Below are 22778 nucleotides of genomic sequence, written 5' to 3'. Positions count from 1 at the left end.
CTTCCCTGTACTTTAATTTCCCCAGTGGTTAGAAAGAAACATGCACTTTTGGCTAATCTAGTTGTATCTGAGTGTCCTGGTTTGCAAGGTCTATACTAAACTGACATTGCTTTTATCAGTTATTTATATCATATCCATCTTTTATTTAAAAAAAAAAAAAAAAAACCACAAACCCCTAACATCTAAGCTATTTTTTATAGTAATAAAATCATTTTGATTGAGCTTCTTTGACCTTTTTTATGAAAAAATCATAATTTGTGCAGATAGAGGTACTTGGTGTATACATATGCTAGAAATGGGGCAGGGATTTAGTGGGAGAAAACACAACTTTAGTGGTTTAGATGACTTCAAAATTTGGAAGACATTTGGTGGTGTTGATACTGGCATTGAAATTCAACATCTTATGAGCAAATCTGACTATAATTCATTGGAGACAAAAATTCAGAAGACAGGTCTCAACATCAGTCAGCCACCAACTGCTGAAATGGCAAACAAGCCTATCATTAATTCTGTAAGTAAGTGCTGCCTGTCACAGGCGTATCAGAGAGACAGCTATAAAAGAAGTACTGTATAAAGCTAAAAAGAAACTATGAGGACAAAGCACATTGCAAAGATGAAATAAATCTCCAGCTCAAAAATATTTGAGAATGGCGATTAAGATAACAACTGCAATTGTAATGCATCTGAGGTATATTATGAACTTTGGACTGCAAGCTGAAGTCATGCCGAAGAATATGGTAGGACTGAATTATTTTTCTACTAGGTATATCTTCATTTGAAAGGATATGTAGTAATAATCGTGTTCTCCTGATTGTTTATGTTTAAGTCTCATATTCTTGTTCTTGTTTTTTTTTGGTTTCTCTCCCCCTCCCCCTTTTCTGATACGTTAACTCTTTAATTATTGATTGTTTTAATTATCAAAATTCTTCGTTCGTTTTATGTTCCTGAGGATTTAATATGAGTCCAGCCTCTTTGCTGCAAAAGGAGAAACTGGATTCAGTAATGCTGAACACAAGTATAGCTGCCAGTGATGAATCAGGTCATGCATAGAATGGCAAATAATTAGAATTGCAAGTAGTATAAAATGTAATCTCAACCTATCTATTAATCTGAATTAGTGTCTAAGAGGGAATTTAAATCTTATTTACTTGAAAGGTAGTAGAATTATTAGTGAAATCTTTGAAGAATTTTTCATGAGGTCAAAACTGTTCAGTATTTTCTTAGTAAAACTGTGGCACAAAATATGAATTGTTAAAGCTGCAACAAGCACAAATTCAGAAATCGTGTAGAGGAAGATCCATCATTTTGTAAAAAGTCCTGGATAACTTTGAGGAATGGAGTGATGAATTAGGTTAAAATGCAGTAATACATGAGCATTATGTACATGGGAAAGTAATGACTGTTTCTTTTAGAGAAGAAGGCTTTTCAGTGGCAAATGGTTCAGAAGGTCAAGGAAATAATTTTGACGACAGAATGACCAGAGTTATCAGTATGTTGGAACACTACATTTAATTTTGGAGTATGATAGGGAAGGTGTCTCCAGGCGAAATAGGAAAGTATCAATATTGTTTCTTAGAGCCTGTTAAGACCTTATTATTCAAGTTATGCAGCTTCAAAACAGAATTAGTATTGGAATTGGTCTGGAGAAGAGCTGGGCTGATAGAACAGAAAAGAGGAGGAGACTGAAAGAGGAAATGTCTAGATGAACAGAGGGGGGCTCATCCATCCTGCGTAGTGAAGCATGGTATGTGTTTGGGATTAGCTAGATACCCAGAAATTCCAGGAACATGTGGGATCACCATGTCTAGGTAAAATTTATAGCTCATGCACCAGAAGTCCAGTATATTTTGATCCATCTGTGTGAAATGAGGGGTTGATGCACCATTCAGCATATATACATACCCTTTGTGAAATTCTAGACAGAAACGTATCAATCCTGCTTTTTCTGCAAAGCAACATTAGTTGATCTTACCAGTGGAGGATTGGGGTTTTTTTCCTGCTTGTTATCAAAGTACCTACAAACTGTGTACAAGAACAAATTGTAGCTTGATATTACCTCCAAGATGAAAAATATAAAAAAAGAAACCAGATATGAATGAAAAAGAGAACTTTTCAAGTGAACCTTTGAATTCCACCCCAGGGTTATCTTTCTTTATCATCAAAGAAAAAAAAAAGTCCTCTTTCTTCTTCATTTTCTTTAACAGCAGAATATCAAATTATAGATCTGTTTGAAAAAATGTATCAGAGCATCTAATTTTAACAAGCTTTGAATCTTACACTCTTTTTTGTTGTAGAGATTGAGGCATTTTGGTATTTCATTAGTAAATATGTCTTTTTATTATAAATTACTGTGTAGTCACTATTTAGAATACCGACAATAATTATATTCTTTGTTAGAAATGCTGTATGTTTGCTATATAACCTATACCTCCAGTAACCTGCATCTCAGAAATTACCAGGCCTTGAAGATGAATTCACTGGTAAACCACGCCACATTACAGGAGAAGACCAGGGGGTATACTGGGGTAAGAGAAGGTAATAACAGAAAACTGGGCTAAATTTGTCTTTGTAGACTGCATATGGAAGTATTTGATATGCTGCTAAATTACATGTAACTTTTGAACCATTGAAGTGAAAATATAGTACTTTATCCCGATAAAATATAGTATGGATTTCCATTTATCACAATGTGCTGCAAATAAGGACATCAATCATGTAATCATATATGATTTTTCAAATAATATTCTTTTTTGCGTCAACAGAAAGTAATGTTGATGTAAAATTAAACTCATGGATAGTTAAGCTTAGGGTTAATTCTCATTTGCCCTACTCATGCAGGTTTCTGTGGCTTTCTGAAATCTCATCCTTGCAAAGAAGTATGACTTCAAAGGAGTATGGCTAGAACTGAGAGAAAATTACTTCTTTTTGCATTGAAAAATTAAGATTTACAAAAAGGATTTTATATCTAAAACTAACCAAAATAACTCTCAGAATTTTCACAAGTTCCCATTGAAAAAAATGACATGAATCAGTCTTTGGTTGTAATGGGAAGTTTTGTTTCAATGTCAGGTTATAAATTACCTATTTTTTTTTTTTTTAAACAGAATATTGGAAAATCATGGAAAAAAACAGAAGCATCTTATTTCCAGCATATTCCAACAACCTGTATCTCACAGTTACTTTAAACAGACATGTAAATCAGAGCTTTAAAGGATAGCAGGCTTTTTTTAATGTGTAGTTGTGAGGTAGCATAAGACAGGAGAGTAGGAACATGGATTTTGACTTGCTAATTCATAACCTAAAGACTACCAGTGAACTTTGTCAATTAAGCTGTTTTCAGTAGGGAAGCAAAGTAAGAATCAAAGATACCAGAATATTTAAGTGAAGTGAGAAGCCGGATTAATGGAAAAAAACGTACGTGGGCTCCATTCAGAACAGCTGATAAGAAACTAGCATGCTCGAAGTGGAACAAACAGCTGTGGAACCCGGGAATGGAGAGAGCTGCTCATGTGTGGAAATTCTCTTGTAATTACTAGTGTGCGGGACCTGCACTGGTTCAGCTTTCTCTTCAGAGTTCATGTACTTCATGAAATATGTGATGGAAATCAACAGGAAGATTCATATCTCACCTTTAATTTTCCTGGTTACAAGCTTCCCATCTTGCAGCATAATAAAGTATTCATAATTAGGTGAAAACTTAAATTATAGCTGTGAGGTAACCTTATGTACAGTATAAATGTTTCTAAAATTACTTTTCTGAAAAGTATTGTTCCTTTCTAATGTTGAAAATCTGAAGATAAATTTTATATATCCAGTGGTGTATGAGAAATTAATTTTTACAGCAGTACTTTTACAATGAATATTATTTGTCAATTTATCAAGATGTTTGCTATTATTTCTTCACCTCAGACTTTACATTCCCTGAAACATACATAGAAAAATATTTTTTCTGCATTTAAATAAGGTGTTTGGTTGACTGGTAAATTTTCCAGTTCTTATATATCAGTAGTCCAATGTGAATTTAAAATTTATCATGTTGAAAGCAAATGTTAGTCAGACTTTGATTTTTTATTCACTATGCTCTGGCTTCATAAATTATAATAGGTGAAAACATTTATTATTAGAAGTTATACACATAACAGACCCTAGTAATATTGTGCAGATTTAACAAATATCAGCAGAAAATTTTGTTATGATAATTGTTAGTTGGGATTTTAGCAAGCTAGTTGCCAGTTGAACTTTGTTAACAGTTCACACCAAGGTTACCTGAGTGCTCCAAACTTATATTCATAATTTATTAGCTTCGTTATAAACTATTTACAAATGGATTCTCAGTATCAAATGAAATCTAAATATTTCAGAATTCAGGAAGAAAACCAAGAAACAGCAATATATGCTGCTGTCTCCCTTTAAAAAGTTGGGCAGTGAGAGAACTTCTTTAGTAATTTTTCATGGCTCTGCAAGCCTCTCGCACAGAGGGAGAGCTCTGCGCGTCTCAGAGCAGAGATGTTCTTGCTGTTAGAGATCTGCAACCCATCTCTTCCACATGAGAGTTTCAGTTTCTTCTCCATGCCAAACCAGTTTGATTCCTCCCCAGTGGTTCTGCCAGACCAAAGTCTGTCCTGATCCTGCCTTCTGATTTGCATGGAACTTAACTCTGGACATAGAATTTACTGTTACATTCTGCCAGCATGTTTATATTCAAAACACTTCACCTCATGATTTTTGCCACCGGCAGCGGTAGCACTCTATTTGAACTTCTCCACTGTGATCAAACAAGGACAATTCTCTACTGTTCAACTTAAAAACTTCAGTATTTCGAAGCTCATCACCATCTTAGAAAGGAATGCATCAAGGTTCAGTCTGAGCAAATTGTATTATCACTTATGCATAGGGTGACATGTGTCCCCCAGTCTCCTTTAATGCTGTTTTATTGATTGTTTTCAGTGTTTTGATGTCATTTTGAGTGATGTATTTTGTTGAGGTAGTTCTGAAATTCAACCGATTCTTGTGCAAATTTGTAGCTACTTATTCATAAAGAGGATTGTTTTTTCACAGGTGAAAATTGTCTCTTAACTTTGAAGCTCAGCTAAGAGGAGAAAGTTATGGTTTGTATTTTAATTAATATTGTGCAAACCACTTTACTGAAAACACTTCTATAAAGCAGAGAAAGCAAGATGTATCTTCAGAATAACTGTTCATATTTGAACTTCCACATAATCTGTTATTTATAACCATTTATAATGAGAATTTTATTAAATTTAGTAGGAAGTACTAAACAGTTTGGATATTATATTCATCTCAGTTTCATGCAATTTCCATTGACAGTTTGCTTGCTAAAGTGTGGAAATATTTCCATGAGCATAATTTTGCATAATCTGGTGATTAATAGTAGATTTTCTATTTTAATGTGGCAAAAATTCTTTACAGCCTAAGTTAGTGTCTGAATTTATAGAGAATAAACTGAATGCTTATTACAACAGTGACTTGAGTTAATCCAATAAGCCCATAGATACACTGTCGTGTTAGAGCAGAAGATGCTTCTGAGTAGGCTTTTAATGAAAAAGATTAATTCTTATGATAGCCCTCTTATGCTAGCACTTCCATGACTAAATTTCATCGGTATTTTTTACCTCAAACACATCTACAAATATCTGACTGTGTAATACAATCATACTTACATGGCATCTCTATTACATTCTTTCTTCTGGGTAAAATGCAACACTACTTGAAGCTACTGAAATTTTGTTTGCTTTGATTTGCTTCATCTTGTAAAGGGTGAAACATCAAATTTGGTACATAATCCTAAGGTTTATGAATCAATGTACTATATGGAGTATGGTGTCTGGAAAATCTGGCCAATGAGAGTAGTTCTTATTTTTGTTTTTATTTATGCATTTCTTCCCTATTACAGACCATTCTTAAAGATTTCTTTAGATGTCATCTTTTTACATTTATCTGAATATATTTCCTGGTTATTTAAGGAATGAGCTCAGTCATGATATATGCTGTGATAACTCTTATTTGCTTTGGTTTTGAGGGTAAAAGTAAAATTTTGCTTCTTTTGGTTTTAACTGTAATACCCAAGTTAGCATCTTGGTATCTACTTCCATAATGTACTTTATGTGAAACTTTCTTGTTGAGCCTTTTGCGTCTCCATTTACCAAGTCACTTATTGATGGTAACTGCACTGCTCTTTCTCACTGTAGCTGCACTGAAGACTCCATAGCTTACCTGTTAGAAGTTGTTCCTGCTGCTTTCCTTCCTTCCCTAGTGAAACTGAGATAACGGCACTACCCTACATAGCTGATGCATGGCTTCTCATCATGTCTCCTGTGACCTTTATTCTTTCAACTTCTGCCAGTGGACCTGTGTCTCTCGGAGCAAAACAGAATATATAATTTCGAATGAAGCCTTGTTTTTTGCTTAAAGGAGTAAGAGATGTTAATGTTGAAAAACAATACCTTTAGCCGAGTAAAGGCTAATGACAGGGAACATAAGGAAGTTAGCTTTCAGCAAGCTAACTGGTGAGTGTTTAGCCCCATTTCAGTTCCTATTTATATCTCACTCTCCTTGACTCTGGGCATTTTGCCTAACCTCCCTTTGCTGCAGTCTCTGATGTGTGACAAGGGAAACATAGAGCACGCCTAGACCTGATGTTTCTGCCTGCCTCTTCCTGGGCATGAGTAAGCCTTCTACCCAATTAGGTCAGAATTGGAGTTAGGAGCTGGAAGAGCCACCGGATTCAGACACTTCAAATATTTACAGAAATGGCTTTACACTATCTCTTCATCATAACAGTATCTCCAAACAGATCAAAACTAGTTGTTTTCTATGTTTCCTACTGCCTTCATCTACACAGCAAGTTAACAACTTCTTCATTGCTTTTTTTTTTAATTATTTTTTTTTTTCCTACATGCACCCTCCCCACACCAAACAAAAGCATACACATGCTGTGGGGAGCATCAACATGATGTGATACCAGCCATCCATCGTGCTCATCTTGCATAGTGAGTGGAGAGAGCCCATAGCCAAGATGAGCTGAATAACCCTTTGCTCTGGTTCAGTTTCTCCAATGACTACGTAGGGATAGTGACTCTAAGGCACCAAAACTAACAGTCTAAAGTTAACCCTTGCTTCCCCATGTCTTGGTTTGTAATTCTGCTGAACTTTACCGAACTCTTTAATAAATCGTATCTTGAATGGCAATGCTTTTGCCAGATGCACATATTAAGTGAAAACTGCTCCTTTTTAAATTCATTCACCAAGCAGAGGCTGAGTCATTTCATACTCCAGGGATCCCCAAAATAAAGTTTTTAGGTCAGGAATATATTGAGAATGAGCAGTGTTTGATGTCCATTAGTCATTGTATGCCTGCTCATGTTCATGTCTGGTGTCTTGACTGTCTACTGTACCTCTGCTCTCCTACCTTGTGGATACTCTTCAACATAATCTGGCAGTTTCTGTTTTCTTCGTGTTCTGTGAGCAATTTCTTTTAAATCCTCAACAGTTTCAACATACTCAGCATTTTTACTTTTATCAATTCAAGAGGACAAGCAATTTCTAGTGGACTAGTAAACTTTTTTTTTTTTTTTTTCCCCTCTTTTTTTCTTTTTTTTTCATTAGTAGTTTTCCAGATACATTGAATAACATTCAAAACAAGGCTTGTCTCTGCTTATCAAAGTTAAATTCATGGAAACACTTCCTGTTCCTGGGAGAAATAAAATTACTGAAGCTGAGCTAAATGCTTGATATCATTGATTCCAGGGATAAAAACCTAGATCATTGATGTAAATAGTTTTTACTCAGGGTTTAATCTTTTTATACGTCAAAAATTGCCAGTTTGCTCTAAGCATCCTCATAATTGTTATTAATAATAATGCAACAGTAACTGAAGTTGAAGTCTTGAAGTGTCTTTCTTTTAGTAAAGACAAAGTTCAAGAAAAATGTTATTTCTTGCAGGAATGATTACAGCAGCTGAACTAAAATATTGCTGAAAGAATTTCCCTGTATGTGTTCTTTATCCCACAGACACAGTAGTTTGTAAGGCTAATATCTCTATTATTTTATAAAAGTCTGTGTTCTGCAACACCCATAATCCAATACTGTTTTTTCTCTGCCTCAGGGACCTTTTGAAAGCTTAAATACCTTGATTATGTTTTTCCTTTGCTTTTTAACTGCTGTGACAAAATTGTAGCCTTTACTAGGAACCATTTTTCATAAGAATTTTTCAAATAGCAAAGCAAGAATGTTCTTTGCTTCAAAGAATTGTCTCTCAAAGGGAGGAAAATGCAATTAGGCTGTTTCTTTTTGCTTCTGGAGTTAGTTGGAGGTCTCTGTACTGTACTCCAGCGTCTGTGGAAGTGTGCCCTTTCAAGTAGAGATACATTTGGGGTTATATCTATAGTGTCTTTTCTGGTCTGTGCCATTTTATGGTTGGACTAAATGATCTTCAAGGTCTTGTCCAACCACAATAATTCTATGATTCTATGACCTAATGAGGCTAATTAGAATAGCTGTTCTTCATTATAATAAGCATTATGTATGGATAGCACCAAAAAGAAATATGCATGTTTTCCCAAAGAAAAGGAGAGACAAAAACTGGAGCAGAGACTGAATTGTCCTTTTCTGTCTGCAGCTGCAAGAGCAGAGGAGTGTGGTTGAGGAATTGATTTCTAAGTCCGTGGTTATGCCCTGTCAGATCACTGCATAAGCCACAACTGCAAAAGAGAGGCACATGTGGAGAACAGCTCTTTAGTTAGTTAACTTAATTCGTTAAAATGGGGGTTCTTCCTTTCTTGGACAGCATTGCCATAGTAAAACGATAGGGCACTCTGGATAATAACAAAATGCTGAGCAAGTTTCTGTGACTGAGTCCCTTTTTATTATCACAATTACCTTCCAAATGGAGCTTGTCATTTGGACATCTGAATAAGTGTAATCAGAAACCCAAATATAATGACTTCTTATACAGTTAGAGGCTGCAAAAGTGCATTTGCAGTCATTTTTGTCCTTCAAATTATGATTGTTTAAAGGGCAACACTTTTTGGTGAGAGCTAAAAATCAAATGCTGTGTGATCATTGGAACAGTCTTTTCTGGTTGCTGGGTTAAGACAGGAGGAATTACCCTAAATTTGTCTTCATGAGACAATTGTCCACAACCTTTGCCATGACAGGAACCTCGCTAGGCTAAAACTGGAGGATCTAGTTAGAGGAAGGAGGAATGGATGTATATCTTATCTTCTGTATGTGCTCCCCATTAATGTGAGATCACTGTGTCTCTGGGGTGACAGCAGAGTTACTGGAGCTATTGAACATCATTTTCAAAACAGTAAAGTTACAAAACACATGCTGGGAATAGTGTCTACACTATACCCTCCTTCTGTAAAGGGACAGACTTAACAGGAGTGCAATACAGATTCAGATACGAATGTTCAGATTCTGTGGATTGAATGATTGAGAGTTTTGGGGTTTTTCCCTGATGATTTTCTTTATTTGGCTTCCAGGTTTCTAAGCCACTCAGATTATGGTTTAGGGTTGGTTTTTCAGTGAACATTAAAGCCAGACATTGCTTCAAGAAAAGGAAGGTGAAAGGTGAGAGTCTTTCATGGGTCCTTGGTTGCCAGTGGTGGGTCTTTTGAAGAAAAATAACAAATAGCACAATGTCTGTTAAGTACTTCTACATAGCAGAGGCTTGTGTAGCACAGCTTGACCCTGGGTTAAGAGTCTAACCTAGCAATCAGTAAGTTGGTACTTGTACCTGGCACAGAAGGGGGTCTGGTGGGGACAGCAGCACCTGGAAGCAGTGTGTTTGTGCTGGCTGTGCTAATTAGCACCTCACTGCTGTATTTATCCTCCAGCACACTTCAGGTCTTGTTTGTAGCTGGCCCAGGCATCTCTGCACCAGTCCGCACGGCACTGTAGATGTACGAAGAGAACTGCAGATCCTAAGTTAAAAGTGGAGACAGAGCAAATACCATTTTGAGAGCAGCACACGTGCTTACAGGATTTACTTACAGGATGTCACTTAGTACACAGAATTTGGTACAGTTTGTTTCTTCCCACTTCTGTTTTTACTCCCTGTGTCTATGAAATAATTTTATGCTGTCTTTGGATTTACCTTTTGAAAAGTGGAGCTTCTGAGTTATATCACTAAGCAACACAGTTTACCTTGGTGCATTTTACTAAAGAATGGTAATAATCTTCCAGGTTTCATGCATCCAATTTGCTAGAAATGCCTGGAAAGAGTAGATGTGTTACCCCTTTGTCGACTGCATCTGGCTTGACTCGGTCTGGAGATAAAATTATGTTAATGAGATGGGGGCTTGCACAGACAGAAAAGCCCGTGGGTGACAAGGGTTTTAAATAGGTTGGAGTCTTCCTTTGGTTCTGTTTTCTGAGAACACTTATTTCCCTGTAAAAATGATTTGACTAGAGAATTGTCCATGTATTCTGTAAAATTATGAAAATGTTTTTGAAGCTGTAGAAGGAATATTGAAGTGTAAATTGACAGTTTATAGCTGAAAAATTATATAGAGATTGTAAATTATTTATCTAAAATCCTAATGAACGTCTCTATGTTATTGTTATCTTTGTTACTCACTTAAAAGTGCACTTCGGTTCTGTATCCTGCCGCGTTCTCCTTGCTGTAAACACAGTCTTTCAGAAATATAAATGCCTATTTTTTTCCCCAAATCTGTCAGTAAAGGGCTGAGATTCCTTTTCCTGCTACAGACTCACTTAATCTTCACATTCTCTATTATCTTTAACTCTTTCCTCTTCCTCTTGGCCAATCTCTGGTTTTATTTATATATTTATTTATTTAGGGGCTGGATTTCCCCTGCTTTTCACAGCTGTGGTTGCCACATAATGTTTCCTTTCATCTGTATGCTTCAAGGTCACCCTCTGCTCATTTCTAAGTTCCGGTGAAAGCTTTGCAATGTGACCAAGTATTACTTGTCCATGGAAATGCCGACTCTGCCAAACAGAGGATAAACCGACACAGATTTTACTACTCAGCAATCGTCTCCCTTTTGAATGTGACATTCATGTTGAGAAGGTGAATCTGTGTAAGCAGCAACGGCAGGCTGTGAGGACCAGTACTGAGGAAAAAGGAGATACCAGTGTGGCACTTGTGCAGAAACTAATTCAGTTGGTGTTAGAATAATAATGAGGAAGAATAAACAGGGAGGTCACCACCTTAGTCCTGCTGGACTAGGCTGAATTGCTTCTTTTGGAGTGTGGTTTACGTGCACCACTGCCGATATGCCATGTGTTACAGAGCAGTAAAGAAGTATGTCAAGAAAAAGGTATAGAGCTGAAGAGAGAGAAGTGTCTGCATTTTCCTTAACCTCCCTGCCTTGGTCCCTCCAGAAACACAACAGAGTTAACATACACAGATGAAAAATTGTTTGGGGAACACTTCTCAAAAAGGTCAGCATTTGTTTTATACAGCTCTAGGCAGAATCATATGCGACGGTTAAAGAGGCGTGGAGAGGCCTTTGCTGTGGTAGAGTCGTTGCAGTTATTCTTGCCAGTCTTCATATATGGAGGGAAAATCTTATTGTAAAATTCCCTTTGATAGGAAAGGGAAATCAGCACAACTATTGAAAATAGGATTGGGTAAAATACTATTTTTTCTATGTTGTATCTTGCTTGTATTACTAATTGTTGCCGGGGAAACCAACAGAACTCTGAACACTTCTGCTGGAAAGGCAGCTATGGTTATAAACAAGGTCATTGAAAACTCTGCCTGCAGAGTACAGAAGGGCTAGGGAGGACCTGCTGTGGATACTGCTCCATGTCCTGTGCCCTTCTACATGCTCAACTGCAGCTAGATACAAAATGTTTATCCTGGTCAGTATTAAATCTGATGTTTTTACAGTAAACAAAACCCCCACATTATTCTGGTTTATCTCAAGAGGAATTTCCACACACCAAGTGTGAAGTTTGCCTCTCTGGATTGTCACATTGCTCTGGAGGCTTTGGTTATAACCCCCGGTCTGTCAGTCTGCTGTGCTTCCCCTGGGGAAACTGGATACTATTCAGTAGTTGTACTAACCTTTTAATATGATAGCAAAGTAAACTGTAGGTCTCTTTGTACAGGAGGTGTAACCATTTTCCAAGAGGTTAAGCTTGGCTGCTTGCCTTTCATCTACAAGGGCGCTGTTTCTTATGTTTTACAAAGTGCCCACCCCTGTCAGGCACAGCTCTGAACCTTTACACATCCATCATCAGGCTTTCGGGAAAAAATGCCAAAGTTTATACATAAATCTTTTTAAGGAACAGATGCTTATGAACCTTCTCTCACGTTGAATTTACAGGACTGACATTTATTACCTTACTGATTTCAGCTAAAGCCCATAAGGGAAATTGATTTAGGATGAAAATAGGTAATAATAGCTTGATTAGAATCATTTTCAGCTTCAGAGGACCCTCATGTCCTTCTGCATTAAATAATGATCATAAAATCAGTTTGTGTATCTCTGATTCTGGTTTTGCCTTTTCTGATGTCCTTTGCAAAGGACACATTCTTCATGATGTTTTATTGCTTTGAATCGCACTTCCATTCCTTATTTGTTGAATTTTTTAGTCCCAAGCCCAAATACATGCAGGCTGTTAAGACAGTCAAAGGCAACTAACAACTATGAATGCTTCTTCCAGAAAGTGCCACAGACCATACACAAATTTTTGGTCCTTAAACAATCTGGTTTTGGCTGTCACCATTCCTCTATATTTTATCCTTTATAACTTACTTTGTTGCAAGTCTTTGATTTTTGTCTTATTAGTGCTGGAGAGGACAAATCTGATGCTCAGAGCAGATCTGTGCCTGCTCATGCTGTTCAGATGACCAAAGTGTGTGCAGATGTGTCTAGCTACTTTGCTGCTATTTCTCCCAGGTGTGGACAGCATATGCTGGCATTTGCGGAGCTGTGTTGCCCATGCTGAACTCCATGCTCTTCAGCCTCTGAGGCAGCTTGTTTAAAAGGAGCTGTCTAGAAAAAGGATGATGTTGACACAGTCTGTGTGCAGCATTTGGACTTCTCAGCATAGAGGGGTTTAAAAAATTAGATGCAGGCATCAATGGGTTTTATTATTTAGAATAAAATGGTTGCATTTGAAATTTGTGCATTTATTAGGATGATAAAAATATGGATTTTTAACTGTATTTCTGTTGATGCCACTCATCAGTGTTGTATCTGTGTTTCCCACTTAGGAAATGTCTTCAAAAGGCAGGTAAGTGTTGTTACCTACTTAATACAGAACAGTGAAAAGTAGTTAGAGAAGATTTTGGTGTATGTAACCAAGGTGATAGAGATGAGCTACAGTTCTCTGGTTCCCCGGTGTGATTATGTGACCTTTGACCAGAAGTGAAGCAGCAGTATTTCAGAGGAGAATAGTGGCTGGCAGAGGAAAAACTTTTCACAAAAATCTGAAAGCAAACCGTTCTGTCACATCGAGTTCAAATGTAGACCTTGTGGAGAACAACACCCCTTTGTCTGGATTTTTGATACTTTAATTTTCAGCTATTTAATATTTAAAGAAATGTGCACTGAAGCTTTTGCCATCATGTATTTTGATTCTCAGCTGCATGTTCCTGTGAATGAACTAGTGCAATTTTGTCTTTTTTTTCACATGCGTTTGGTTGTGCAGGTAGATTACAGACTAAAAGTTCCTGATTGTGATTATGTGGTATTTGAGTCTCAATATTGTTCTCATCAATCAGTTTTCTTTTGGACATCAGATATTCACATATGTAGTCATTTTCTTTGGCATTGTGATTCAGTGATTCTTTGATTATAAATGCCCCCAAAATAAGGCCTTATATTAGGGAAGCACAGTTTGCTTTAAGGACTGACATTCTTTTCTTCTGTAGTTTGATTTTTTAATGTCTCACAGTTTTCTTTGCCAATAGTTATGGCTAGGTGAGAAATACTGCAGTAGCCCAATAGCGAAGACATATGTTCAGTACCATGTTCATTTGTCATGAAATCCAGTTTACAGATCCAAGCATAAGCCTTATGGGAAACAAAAAAAAAATATACTTTGGCCTAGTTTTGGACCTCATCCTCTCAACAGAACTGCCAAAAGAGATATTTCTCTACCAAGCATGTCTAAATATGATGTTACTTGGTGAAGAACCAAGACCAAAAGTTTCCACCTAACATATCTTTTTTGTCACTGTTTGAAAAGCAAAAACTTAAGGGACAACTTAATTAAAAAGGAAGGATATTTTCATAATGAAAAGTCATTTTGGATTAAGAAATCAATGTATTTCATTCTAATAGAATCTCAGTCCACTTTGACTCTTTCAACAGTCAAAGTGGTTCTTCCACTTGTTGCCAACACTGAAAGGTGGTTTGTGATAAATCTTGATATATATATTTTTTTTTAAATTTAAAAATCCAGCTATCAATTTTTACCAGAATTACCAGGTTATTCCACCTTGGCTATGATGTAGAGTTTTGTCAAGGAGAAGTACTTGGCTTCTTGATTCATCACTCTATCAGAATACACTAAGACAAATCTGTCTTCTTGAATACTAAATATATTAATTACATTTTTTTCATTTTTGTCTGGTGATGTTGTAGATCTGTGGAAATGTAATTCAGAATTCTTTGCCCAGTTGCCAAGCCTGCCTGATTTTGAAGGACTGACACTATTTATACCCGAGCTGTGATAGGAAGAATTCCACTGGACGCTACAAAACAAAGTAAAAGAAATATAAATGGCAATCCTCAAAGTGGAAAATTATCATGTGTCCCTTTAAGTACAAAGCTTTGATCCCAACCTTTTTCTAGTTTTCCTCATGCAAATTCTAGCAGTTTGTCATCAAAAAGGACTTGTGTCCAGCTGTTCCCCCCTGGAGACGTGGTGACTAATTAGCACATTGTGCTACCTGTGAACCACTGCATGTTCCCCGCCCTCAGGAGTTGGTGGTATCCCCCTTTCTGTGGAGTACTCATCAGAAGTGCCATATTGTAGTGCAGTGTGTCACAAATGCAATACGACATATCGCATTACTCAAGAGTCTTCTTACCTGCAGGTTGGATTTTTGTCAGGTCTGTCATTATGAAGCATGGGAGAAATACAGGGGTTTAAGGGCTTGGGGGATTTTACATGTCTGTTTTAATCTTAGGAGAAGGATACTGCTGTACCCATTAACTTTTTTTAACATGTAATCAGCTGCTCAGACATGCAGTAATCATGGCTGTACATCAGGGACATTGCCATGCTGGTCCCTGGACGTGCCCCACTGGCCACTCTCACAGCTGTTTGTCCCTTTGCCCTGACATGCACAGGGGTTATTATTATAACACCAAGATTACTTTAATCTCATGTATAATTCAACTTCATGTCTGATTTAATTGTCACCTGTCCTGTGACCTTTCATGACTACCACATATGCCAGTCTTGATTCTTTTCAGGGGGTTCAGTTCCATCTCTTTTTCCATGTATGGAAGGATCCCCATGTGCCTAAATCTTTCTGTTAAGGGCTGCTCAGTGTGCGCTCCCAGAGGAGTCTCTGGAGAACCGGCATCAGGGATATTTATAGGGACTGTTTTTCCTGGACCTTGATTCTTTCCAGTAGAGATAAGTTGCAGGATTCAGTATGTATTTATTGTTATTTTTATTGTTCCTGAGAACTGAAGAGCAGGATTAAAATCACTTACATCCTAGAGTGAATCCAATATTGTGGCGCTTTTTTTTTTTTCCTTAAAGAAAAAAGTAGTATTTAAGTACTCTTGGGTACCAGGTTCATCCTGTCTGGCATACCCCGTATAATTTAATTGTCTCACTATTCCTTAAAAAGTCAATAATTAGCTGATTTACTAGAAACTCTTGGAGGTTAAAGATGATGCTGCTGTATTTGTGACATAATGGCAAAGATGTTTTCCTTTTCTCATGACGTGTCTCAATATAATTGTATTCTCATAAACTGGAGAGCCAGGCTCTCTGTAAGGAGAACACTATGCTTTTTCTCTTGATGTCACTTGGTCAGCCACTAGAATCCAATCACTGTTACCTTCTTGTTTATCTAATATAATTTCTATGTGCTTGTTCACATAAACAGAAATGTTTAACAAATGAGTGATAAAAGAGGTGTCCCTGACTCAGGACTCCAAATTTGTTATGCATTTTATTCAGAAGTCTCTAAATTTTTTTCTTTTCATGGGTTTGATCTATGTTTTTTTTTTTTTTTAATCACAGCTTTGTTGAGTTCAGTATCTGGATGTTCCTCATTCCAGAATCAGTCTCATGACCCAGGACCCTTTAAGAACCCCACTTGTTATGAGATGAAGAGGAATGAGCAGTGAAGTACTATTCAGGAGAGTCAGATACAGCTATATCATCGCTCAGTGACTATTGCTATTTTTACCGATGGTACTTAATTTGATAATTTCAAGTGAATATAGAGCATATACCTCTAACATGTATTTCCTTGATAACACAAGAGAGACTCCTTCAGAAGAAGCCAGAATAGCAGAGGAAGCTGGACAATATTTGTTCTTTGATTTATAAGTCTTTAATTTTCAATGAGCTTCGGAATAGCTCAGTATCAATCCTGTTTCTCTTATGTCTTTGACTAGCTTGAGTTAGATCAAAGAACCCTGTATTTTCATAGAATCTACCTAATAAATGTAAATACACTGAGAAATTCCTATCTTGGTAATGGCTTCAGCCTCCCTGGCAAAATATTATATTGATATTGAAAATAAACCAGCAGAAAACAGGAAAAAAAAAAAAAAAAAAAAAAAAAAAAAAGAGTAGTAGACAGTGACACAAATACTGTCCTCCTGTAGAGACCAGTACAGTTGTCTTTTTCCCCACACAACCAGACCAAATATCTGACCAAGAAAGGGTCTAAAATAGTACTGCAGAAGTGCAATAAAATATCAGAGTTAAGGAGCTCCTATGGAGAACATCTTACCAAAGGCTCCATTTCTGTAAAATGCTTGGAATAGTTTTTGAGAATCTGTCCTCTTCAAAGCTAGTGCCAGAACTCAGCCTGCTTATCCATTTAACAAGGAAACAGGCCATGCATGTGTCCAAAAAAAGGAAATCAGGATGGACAATATTTTGCTGTAATTCTACAGGCATCTGACAGAGCAATGCTGTTTTGTGCTTAAAACTGCTCAATCCTTTGCTTTCCTCAGCCAGTAACGATTTTCCTATCCTGTATGCTCCCAGAAAGTAAACAGACAGACTCTGGTGAAAGCGTGTGCCATGAAAAGTTCAATGCAGAGATGTTCAACCTAGGTGAGATCCAGGCTTATAAATTCACATGAAACAAGAAGTGTGGACTTCTCTGATCAGGAGCAGGTACAATCTAGCCAAATTAACTTGGTACCAAGCCTAAATTAAGAAGCTTTGATTCTTGCCAAAAGATTTTAGCATTGGAACCATGCCAAACTGTTGTGACTAGACTCTCTGGATCTAAGGTCAGATGGCTGTAGACTGCATTGCTGTTCCACTCTGCATTTCCAATTCTGAGACTAATATGAGTAGAATGAGGTGCTTCAGCATCTGTCAGTATAAAAATTCCTCATGTCTTCCTTGTGAAATTCATAGCACATGAGCACGTGTCCTGCTTGCAGTCACAGGCATACAGAACAGAGGTGACTCAGCATTTCCAACCTTATGATTAAAAATAACCAAAAAAGAGAGTTGTCCTCCTTTCCCCAATACTCTTTTTCTCCCCAGAAAATAATGAGTTTGAAAAAATAACATTTATGTTACAACCCACCTCCTTTTTTTTTTTTTTTTTTTTTTTTTTTTTTTTTTGCGAGGAAAAAGTTAATTTGGGCTAAAGTTCTTGGATAATCACGGGAATTTAGAAACACCTTCTACTGTGATATTTGACAGCAGTGAAAGCTGCTCAAGGTTATTCGTGCCTCTAACCATTGACCTCTACATTCGATAAACATACAGTTGAAAAATGACAGCGGCAAGGAATTTGTCAAACTCACACAGAGAGCATGAGTTAGAAGAAACAACCTGTGCATTACTCCTCTGAAAAATCACTTTGTAAAAATGGCATCCCCTTACTGAAAGAAATGATGTCCTTATGTGTATTCAGACATGTTACTTGGAAACAAAGTATTGTTTGGATTTTGCGATGAGAAAAAAGAGCTGGCAGTTTGATTTTGGGCTCCTTTATTTTTTAACTCCTGCATATTCAACAACAGTGGTTTATATTCCACTGAGATACATCTGCCAGTGGCGGGGCTTTCATAGCTACCAGAGAGGATATGTAGAACCTAGATTGATAAAATTCAGTGCTGTCTTTGGAAATGGAGGGCAGGAAAAGGAAAGAGAAGGGATGACAATTTTTTGTCCTCTGACCTGAAATAATCTAAACGGCCAGTTCAGGCCCTATTTCTTTTGCACATACCCTCTAGTGTGTTTCAGGTACATCTCAGGAAGACTGCATTTCCTCCTAATCCTTCATATCCATCAAGCTTTTGGCCTCTTCACACAGTGAAAGACAAAAATGTTCTACTACTATTTTTGTAGACACCGGTCTGTAAGAAACTATATGAAAGTTCTAGGGCTTTTCATTCGTTTTTATTTTTTACATGAATCAGAAAACAATCAGTAATTTGTAGCAGCTCATTATAGTAGTGTTCAGTTTGTGACTACAAATTTGAATGAAATTCCTGAGATACTTTAGGGCTGTATGGTGAAAAGTTGTATTTATGGCCCACATTCTAACAGCAAAGATAGCTCATTTTCCTGACTGGGCTTGGTAGAGACAAAAGTCTGAAATGAGAGCTTTTCTGGTCAAAATGCAGCCATCTGGAGTTGCTGTTTAATTAAAATATTTTTGTGAGGTGTTTGTAGGAAGCTTCAGCAAAATGCATTCCTGTCCACTATTTACCTTTCATTGTGCCCCTGCTTAAAAAAGCTTACAGCAAATGGTGAAAAAAGCAAAAACAATGCAGTGTATCCAAGTTAAGCACAGTTACTGCATAACAAAATCAGATAATGCAAATTACTATGGTGTATCATTATTTTTAACAACTTCTAAAATACTTGCAAATAACAAATACATTTGATTAAAAAAGAACAGTATTCATTTATGAAAGATTCAATAAGGGACTAAATGAAAAGGAATATTATTTTTAATTAATAGTTCTGTACTGATGCATCTTATTATTGGCTCCCTATACCAACCAGTCCCTTCCCTAATTGATTTTTTAATGCATTTTCTTCTTTTGAAAGGAATTAAACCGACTTTGCATATCCATCATGCTTATTTTATACATCTTTAATAGATCAAATTGTTTTCACTAAGGTCTGCAATTATCTGTGACAGAAATGTTGACTAGATATAAATAAAAAACCTTGTTTGCATGTTGCTCTTAATTATGTGCTTTTGATTTTCATGGCATGCATTTTAGAAGACTTTAAAAAATGTAATTACTGATGAATGTCTGTGGTAGGGTGTGATTATAGTTCAGTCTCTCTTACATGAGCATTTGAATTTGAATATAAATATTTTTCCTGTTGCTGTCACATGAGCATTGGTACTAAAATTCCTGAGTAATGGTAATGTTTATATGTGTAAAGTTTTATTTTGTGTCTGAAGTATGTTGACACCTAAATTAATTACACGCAGAAAAAGACTTAAAGTGAAATAGTATTACTTCTATAATGGTTGAAAGGCAGAGCTTCTAGTTTGGAAGAGATTTTAATTTTCTTTCCAAAGCCATCAAATCTGATCAGATCTTACTGTCTTGGACCATGTTTGGCAATGGTGAAGTTGTAGTCTAGTTAATCTTGTCCTGTGCACTCACTTTCACAGAGAAGGTCTTCATAAAGCTGAAAATCCATGTGAGGAAGGCACAGAACAAGCCCAGAAAGGTATATTTTCAGTTCTCGTTGTGTGGACCATAGACATATAGACATCATTATCAAGGAAACGACAGTGATTTATCGATTTATACTACTGGCTAGTTGTCCACAGAGAGGTTCTGCAGAGCCAAAGAAATTCTCCACTAGAGCATTAGATGAGGCAGAAGAGGCAGACTCCATATTAATTCTGCTGCTCTTTAATTTCAGGAAGTCAGTTCTGAGCCTTATGGATATGTTCAGGCAGGAACTCTGTGTGATCTCAGAGTAGCTGAAGGGCATCAGATGCCCTATTTCTGCCACTGAAATGTGCCTCAGCAGCCAAGTAATAGATTATAAATCTCTGAAAGCATTTTTCAGTCATGCACTTTTACCATATCCCTAAACCAACCACAAGATTTCAAAGACCATAAAAATCACTTGTACCAGAGGATTTTGCAGCCCAGATAATACTGTAAAAATTCACTGTACTGTCATTTTGACACAAATAATTGGGTGTGGAGCCGCACACATACAAAAAAAGAAAAACAATCTTTATCGCATGCTGCCACACAGGATGTGCAGTATAAGAGTTTCAATTGTAATAATCCATCACTGTCTCTCTGCATTGAAATTGAAAACAAAAAATATGGTGTTTGGACTGCAAAAACTAAAATTGAACACCTGTGGTATAGTTACATTATTGGGTTATACTGTAGCTGGTATGTCTGCAAAATTGAACTCTTTTTCTGTTCCATGTTGAATTTATTGCTGAGTAAATCAAAAGTCAGTTTGTGAAGATGAGGACCTGCCATTTTGTAACTAAAATGTTGTTTTATTCTGAACAATTTGGGTGCATATTCATCATTCCAATGTTACTTCTTACAAAATACAGGCATTTCTTCTGTCTTAGTTTTGCTTGCTTTCTACCAAAGGGATAATTGCATTGCTGATGGCTTGCAGAAATTTTTCATTTACATTTGGAAACTGGAACCTGCCCCTTTGTTCAATGGAGACTGAGTTTTGTAGGCAGAGTGCATAATACGTACAGTTTAGGGATATGTGTGTATCCCCCCCAGTTCTAGTCTGCTTCTGGCCGGGCTGCAGCCTGAAGAGAGCAAGGTGTGAGCCATCAGATGTGACATGCTTGAAAGGTGATCTTAATGGAAAACAGTTTGCTTATGGGCACAGGCAGTTGTAACTCGCAGGGACGGCAGATGCTCTGTTCATTTTAGGGTCAGCGGGCATAAAGAATGGTTGTGCTGCCACTGTTGCTGATGTTATCACCTACTGGAGTTTCAGCTTTACCCTAGGTCTGTTGCAGTGTTACATACTTCCGTCACATCCTGCTCACTGCCGAGGGCATTGTTTCATAAAGATGAGTTGATCTGAGACATTATTGAACAATGTATTGACACTGCTGTATATTAGCACTGTTTCCTTCAGCAATGGCCAAAGAAAGTTGGAAAATTTGACTTGCTTTATGAAGAAGAACAATGATCATGCACTTTGCATAGGGTCTTTAAAAAAATAAAATAAAAAAAAAAGACATGAGGAGTTTGTCCTTCTGTTGTGGCTGATTGCTTGCTATAGAATTTTAATTTTTTGTGAAGGTAGGGAAACCTGAGTTGAAGAAACAACATGCTTTAGTGCTTTTAAGAAGTCCTTTCAGTCTTTAATACCATTTATTTTCTTCAGCACTTAATATATTGTACATAATTGGTCCATTGAGCCACTTTGCAGGGAGGGTATCACTCCATCTCCATTTGAGTGCATTTGAATTAATGCGTACCTCTTCTCACAAGAGCCCTATTACAACAGCTTATTTTACTAATCTGTGATGGGACAGACTACTTCAAAGTATTTCAGATAACCTTTGGCTTGTCCAGGAATTTAGTTTTATGTCAAGAGTTCAGACTTCTGTGTCTGAATATTGTGATATATTCATTGTGATGTATTCATAGAAATATAGTGGTCATTTTTGGCAAGACTGGATGTTTGCCAGTGGTTTGGGGTGACACTAAGCTAAGGTTTTGGCTTTCTGGTATAAGTGATTTTTTTGTTTCTCAGGTTGGTTGGTTGGTGCGTAACTTTTTTTTCACTTGCTTATTCTCTCATAGCAATATATATATTTGTTTATATGTTTTTGCTATGTCCTGTTTTACTAATCACTTTGCAATTACAGATATTTTTGGTGGAAGAAAATATAACTATGAAACTTTTTTTCTCTGTGTTTTTTTGTTTTTTTTTTAATTATAGATTTACTTCCCAAATCCCAACCTCAACAAAACATACACACGTGTAGTCCCTGCCCAAAATACTGTCCTGTTTCATCTGAAAATAGCTACAATCTGCAGTATCAGTGGCAGATGAGCAGTAATGTGGCAGATGTGGAAGAAGAGACAGGAATGCTGTCCCAGGACTGAGAACATTCCAGTGTGCTGCACCTGTTTGTCTGTCATCTCAGGCCTTCCCTGGTCCAGATGAACCAAAATATTAAGGTTTTGAGTTATATGAAATTTGAAACAGAAGATGCATGTGCCAATAAGCAAGCCCAAAACTTTTAAAGAACCCCCCACCCCATTTCATATAGATTTTCTTTAAAGTATGAATTTGGGAAATAAATCTTTCTATATATTCCACTTTTCCCAAATGTCTGTTGTTCAGGGTAAAATCTTAAACCATTTATTGGAAATACCTGTTCTGTGTCTGTGGTGAAGGATGAGATTCCATCAAAATGTGACTTTGAAAATCCAGTATCCACACCAGGTCAGGGAGGATATTTTGTGTATTCATTAAACAGCAATTGTAAGTGTTCACTGAAGTGCCTGAGTCATGCCACAGAGCAATACATCTCTTCCTCTACACTTGTAAAACCTCAGATTATGTTTTGGTAAACAGGCACATAAATGTGATTTGTTTATTTTTTGATCTTCTAAAAG

This window comes from Athene cunicularia (genome assembly GCF_003259725.1).
Source record: "Athene cunicularia isolate RWA chromosome 4 unlocalized genomic scaffold, athCun1 chr4_part3, whole genome shotgun sequence".
Classification (NCBI taxonomy): Eukaryota; Metazoa; Chordata; class Aves; order Strigiformes; family Strigidae; genus Athene; species Athene cunicularia.
The sequence above is the reverse complement of the archived record's forward strand: the minus strand, read 5'-3'. Positions refer to the sequence as shown.